This window comes from Palaemon carinicauda, chromosome 13 (assembly GCF_036898095.1).
Source record: "Palaemon carinicauda isolate YSFRI2023 chromosome 13, ASM3689809v2, whole genome shotgun sequence".
NCBI lineage: Eukaryota > Metazoa > Arthropoda > Malacostraca > Decapoda > Palaemonidae > Palaemon > Palaemon carinicauda.
Window position 1 is genome coordinate 72,326,753 of NC_090737.1, and position 6,586 is coordinate 72,333,338.

The following is a 6,586-nucleotide window of genomic DNA, read 5'->3' on the forward strand; positions in this document are numbered from 1 at the left end:
GGAAATAAGGAAATAAATAAACTACATATGAGGTAAGGAACGATATAAAATATTCTAAGAACAGTAACTACAAGGTGAAAAATGCCATTCTGTACTTTGATTTTCGCAATAAACCATACAGCTTGCTGGACTATTTTCTTTCTCTCAAGTAATATTCGTGCAGCAATTAATTTCGATAAACATGAATTATTAAACCAACAGATTAAAATATGAAGATAGAAAGAAAAGCCCCTCACATTATGGCATCATAATGCTATCACGTTAATTTCCATCAATCTGTGTGGTAATTATGAAAATGCAGATGAAAAGGATGTTTCTCCCAACAGCCATTAACTATTTTCTTTTAACGATATGCAAATAATTTGGGAAAAAAAGAGACCGTGCATTAGCTAATCATTATTAATTTATGTTAGAACTTGAATGAATTTGAGAGAAGAAAACCTCATTTATCATGCTGGGAGGGCAATATGTTATGTCTCGTTTAAATTAGATATTAGAAGCATCACCATTATCAATTCTGCTTATCATGACGAAAGTTTCTGATCTGCCTGACGCCTTGCACGAAAGAACTTCTCTCGCCAAGTTGATAAGAAAAACTTGCGAGTCCAAACTACTTGACATTTCCCATGCGTTCTTCATCTTCTTTTAGAGACGCTTGCTCCCCTTATTTTGTTTTGCTTTGCAATTTCTACTCTTTCTTTGCGAAGGAAATGTTTCATTTTGTATTTTACAATACAATCCTGAATTTATTACACGCAAATCAAACCAATTGAAAAGGGTTAGGCCTACAGATTGCTCAGAAGCAGATAGCTTAATCAGATTAATATATATATGCATATATATATATATATATATATATATATATATAACTAAACATATATATATATATATATATATATATATATATATATATATATAAATATATATATGTATATTGAGCGCTTTAGCATATTTTGAAGTAATATAGATTTTTTAAATATTTGTATCTAGTGTATATACTGGAAAGAATGTAAACTTGATTGCATAAGTGATAAATTGACCGGTAACAGCCCTATGAGTGCGCCTTGACTGCCAGAATTCGGAAGAAGAGGGCAAGACGTGGGAAGCAATTTTGTTCTCGAAGTATTGCACATATGCCAGAGAATTGGGAGGAGTTTTCACTTTTTTTTTTTTTTTTTTTTTTTTTTTGAGTCTTGGTGTGGACTTGAGTGAGACCGTTGAGGGGAAAGCGGGATCATTAAACATTCAAGTGTCAGACCCCTTCATAATTCTTATTGACGGTCCCGTGAGAAGCTGTCGTTCGAGAAGTGTCTACGTGGTATCTCTACGACTGTGTTCCCCTTCTTAATTTCGTCACCACGTTCACGACACATCGCTTGAATGAACATTGTGAGCTTACATTTGTAACATCAATATCTTAGGATGGCAATTATTGGGAATGTGTTATAATGAAAATGGCACAATGAAATAGTACAACAAAATCATTAGGAAGTGGGAAATAAAAGTATAGAGTAATATTAAAACCAATTTTAAAACTTTGGAAGTGTCTACAGAAGCTAGGAATGTCCATATTGAAAGGCTTTTTGTACTCATATGTTTAGTAAAGAGATGAGAGAATTTATTCATTAGTGGCGGACGGTAGAATCCATATATTGTTACCCTACTTGGTGAAAGGTTCATTATAATTTATTCTAAAACATATATTTAAGGAAGATAACAGTTATATTATCATATCTAAATATCTAACAATCATATAAAAGGTCTTTTTTTGTACATTTGCGGGTGTTTCTGGTTGCTAATTTTGTATTTTCTCTTCCTTTGTATTTTTCTTAAATCTTGAGCAACAGAAGTGTTTGCGATAGTGCATCTCCCTATATATGACATGAATCTGTACTAAATGTGAAATTCCAGTTTTGTAACTTTTCTCTAAATATTTGTTAATTCTTCATAAATTATTATTCTTATTGTTGTATTTTTTAAGCTTCTTAAAAACACGTAATTGGACTACCATGCTTTTTTTTCTCGAAATTATTAAACTAACAGTATTTATCCATTTACGTCTATACATAGGGCTTGTAAGAATATTGAAAGCCAGTTTGCAGTAGCAATTAACGGTAAGAGGTGCAAAAAGAAGTCTAGATAAGTGTTTGTAATAATATATATACTTACACACACACACACACACATATATATATATATATATATATATATATATATATATATATATATATATATATATATATACATATGTGTGTGTACACAAACACACACATATATATGTATATATATGTATATACATATATATACATATATATATACACACATATATATATATATATATATATATATATATATATATATATATATATATATATGTATATATATATATATATATACATATATATATATATATATATATATATATATATATCATCGGCTGTTACTAGTCCACTGCAGAATAAAGGCATCAGACACGTCCTTCCACTTGCGTCTGTTTATGGTCTTTCTATGCCAGTCCGCATCCGCAAACTTTTTTAGTTTATCAATCCATCGTCTTCTCTTTCTTTCACTGCTTCGAATGCAATCTCCAGGGACCCATTCTGTTATTCTTCATGTCCATCTGTTGTCTGTCCTTCTTCTTATATATCTTGGCCATATCCATTTCTTTTTCTTACATGTAATTAGAATGTCCTCTATTTTACTTTGCCTCGTATCCATGTTGCTCTTTTTCTGATTCTTAGTGTTATTCTCATCATTATTCTTTCCATAGGTCTTTAAGTTATAACAAGCTTATGTTCTAAGGCTTTAGTATGGCTATAAGTTTCTGATGCATAAGGTAATACTAGTCGGACTATTTAATAAAATCCTTTTCTATTTAGAGAAAGTTGCATTTTTATTTTCATGATCTCATTTTGTTTACCAAAATCTCTCCATCTTATACCAATCTTTTTTTTTTTTTTTTTTTTTTTTTTTTTTTTTCAATTTCGGTCTCATGTCCTGCGGAAACGCTCACTGTCTTTCCCAAGTGCGTATATTCATCAACAATATCTAGAGGTTCGTCTCTTTGCCTTTTCATTAAGCATTGTGTTAGTTTTACTCATATTCATTTTCAGTCCTAAATTTCAGTTTTCTCTATTGAAATCTATCATCTTTTGCAATTCCTCCCACGATTCACTAAACAGAAGTGTTATCAGCAAATCTTAATGTATGAAGGTATTCCCCATTAATATTAATTCCTACATTTTGGTATTTCCTCTGTGGCTGCGGGGACATAATAACAATTAGAATAGCGCCAAGGTATCCTTGCGTGTTGTAAGAGGCGACTAAAAGGGATGGGACGAGGGGACTAGGAAGCCCCTCTCCAGTATGTTATTCCTGTGAGATATCAAAGAGGTGAAGCTCGGGGGGAAAGGAAGAGTGACTGCTGCCTACACTCTAGTTTTGGGGTGTCTGAATGTGCGTGGATGTAGTACAATAGAGAGTAAAAGATATGAGATTGGGAGTATGTTTAGGAATAGAATGATGGATATATTGGCTTTGTGTGAGACAAAGATAAAAGGAAAGGGTGAGGCGATGTTTGGTGAAGTGACTGGTAGAGTATCAGGGATTGAAAGGGGAAGAGCAAGAGAGGGTGTGGCTTTATTGCTAAGTGAATGAATGACAAGTAAAGTAGTGGAATGGAAGGAGATATCATCTAGGTTAATGTGGGTAAGGGTTACTTTTGGGTAGGGAATGTTGGGCTTTTGTCAGTGTGTATGGGCCAGGTAGTGAGAAAAGTGAAGAAGAGCGGAATGAATTCTGGAATGAATTAACTACGTGTGTAGAAGGATTGGGTAGAAGGAATTATGTAGTTGTCATGGGTGACTTAAATGCTAGAGTGGGTGCTGGAGAGGTAGAAGGTGTCATTGGGAAGTATGGCGTGCCAGGCGAAAATGAGAGTGGTGAGAGACTGGTAGATATGTATGTTGAGCAAGAGCTGGTAATTAGTTGTAGTTTTTAAAAAAAGAAAGAAAATAACAAGTATACATGGCTAAGAGTGTCAAATAGAAGAGTGGTAAAAATGACATTATTGTATTATGTGTTGATAACTAGAAGAATGTTTGGAAGATTGAAAGACGTGCAGGTGTTTAGGGGTATGGCTAACGGTATGTCTGATCATTTTTTGGTGGAAGGAAAATTAGTTGTAGCAAAAGAGTGGTGAAATGGAGTGGGGGGCGGGTCGTTATAAAAGGAGGTAGTGAAGGTTGAAGAGTTAATAAAACCAGAGGTAAAAAGGGAATATTAAGAAAAGTTGGAAATGGCATATGAAAGAGTGAAAGTTAGAGAAAGTGGTAATTTAGAGGAGGAGTGGAAGTTAGTGAAAGAAATTTTTTTGGGGATTGCAAGTGAAGTGTGTGGCAAGAGGATTGTTGGGGGCAGCATGAGGAAGGGTAGTGAGTGGTGAAATGAAGTAGTGAAGATAAAAGTGGAAGAGAAAAAGAGGGTATGAAGAATGGCTGCAGAGTGATAGTGTAGAGAAGTATGAATAATATAGACAGGAAAATGTGGAAGTAAAAAGTAAAGTGGCTGAGGCAAAGAGGGCGGCTGACTGGCGGTGGGATTAGGGTTTAGGTCGTTCATATGAAGAGAATAAGAAGAAGTTTTGGAAAGAAGTGAAGAGAGTAAGGAAGGGTGGCTCGAGAACTGGAAGGTTGTTAAAAGGAGAGGAGGGAAGGAAAAGGTGGGCAGAATATTTTGAAAGTTTACTGAATGTTGAGAATAATAGGGAGGCAGATATAATTGCTGTTGCAGGTGTTGAGGTGCCAGTGATGGGAGAGGAGAATGAGAGAGATATTACAAGAGAAGAAGTGAGGAGAGCACTAGATGAAACGATGAAAGTAGGGAATGTATGAATCAGATTTTTAGTTAGGTAAATATGCGAGAAATATTTTGCAAACGGCAAGGAGATGTATGTTGAGTTTATGGATCTGGAGAAAGCGCATGATAAAGTTGATAGGGAAGCGACGTGGAATGTGATGAGGTTATATGGATTTAGTGGAAGGTTGTTGCAAGTTGTGAAGAGTTTCTACATAGGTAGTAAAGCGTGTGTTAGGATAAGAAATGAAGTGAGCGAGTGGTTTCCAGTGAGAGTGGGGATAAGACAGGGAAGTCTGATGTCGCCATGGTTGTTCAATTTGTTTGCTGATGGATTGGTGAGAGAGGTGAATGCTCGAGTGCTTGGTTCAGGATTTAAACTGATAGATGAGAGTGATCATGAATGGCCGGTAAATCAGTTGTTGTTTGCGAAGGATACTGTACTGATTGCAGATTCATAAGAGAAGCTTGGTCGATTAGTGACAGAGTTTGGAAGGGTATGTGAGAGAAAGAAGTTGACAGTTAATGTGGGTAAGAATAAGGTTATAAAGTGCACGAGAAGGGAGGGTGGTGCGAGGTTGAATGTCATGTTGAATGGAGAGTTACTTGAGGAAGTAGATCAGTTTAAGTACTTAGGGTTTGTTGTTGCAGCAGATGTTGGAGTGGAAGCAGATGTACATCAGAGAGTGAATGAAGAATGCAAAGTGTTGGGGACAGTGAAGGGAGTGGTAAAGAATAGAGGGTTAGGCATGAATGTAAAGAGAGTTCCATATGAGAAAGAGATTGCACCAACTGTGACGTATGGATCGGAGTTGTGGGCATGAAAGTGATGGAGAGATAGAAATTGAATGTGTTTGAGATGAAGTGTCTGAGGAGTATGGCTGGTGTATCTCGATTAGATAGGGTTAGGAATGAAGTAGTGAGGGTGAGAACGGGTATAAGGAATGATTTAGCAGCTAGAGTGGATATGAATGTGTTGATGTGGTTTGGCCATGTTGAGAGAATGAAAAGTGGCTATCTGCTAAAGAAGGTGATGAATACAAGAGTTGATGGGAGAAGTACAAGAGGAAGGCCAAGGTTTGGGTGGATGGATGGAATGAAGAAAGCTCTAGGAGGAGAGATGTGAGAGAGGCAAGAAATCGTGCTAGAAGTAGAAATGAATGGAAAGCGGTTGTGACGCAGTTCCGGTAGGCCTTGCTGTTTCCTCTGGTCGCCTTGGTGACTGCAGAGGTAGCAGCAATAGGGAATTCAGCGTATGAAACTTCATTTTTGGTGGATAACGGGGGAGGGTGGGCTGTGGCACCTTGGCAGTACCAACCAAACTCGGCTGAATCCCTCGTCAAGCTGGAAGGAGTGGAAAGAGGAAAGGTCCCCTTTTGTTCCTATGTTTGAAATCAGCTACCCCCCAAATTTGAAGGAAATGCCTTGGTAAATAGATAGAAATTTTCCCAATATAAATTTCAAGAGACTTCTTCTAGGCAAGCTGTGAATAATATAGGAGAGATGGGGTCTCACTTTCGAGCTCCTTTCTCAATCAGTTTTCTCACTATCTTTATGTAGCTATCTTTATGTAGTTCTAGGATTAATGTATTTCCTGTATAGATATCTTCAAGTGTTCTAACATAAGATTTATGCATTCCTTCTCTTTAAAGGAATTTCATTACTGCTGAAATTTGACATAATCAAATGCTTTCTCATAGTTTATGAATGCCATACATAGTGGTTTGTCACA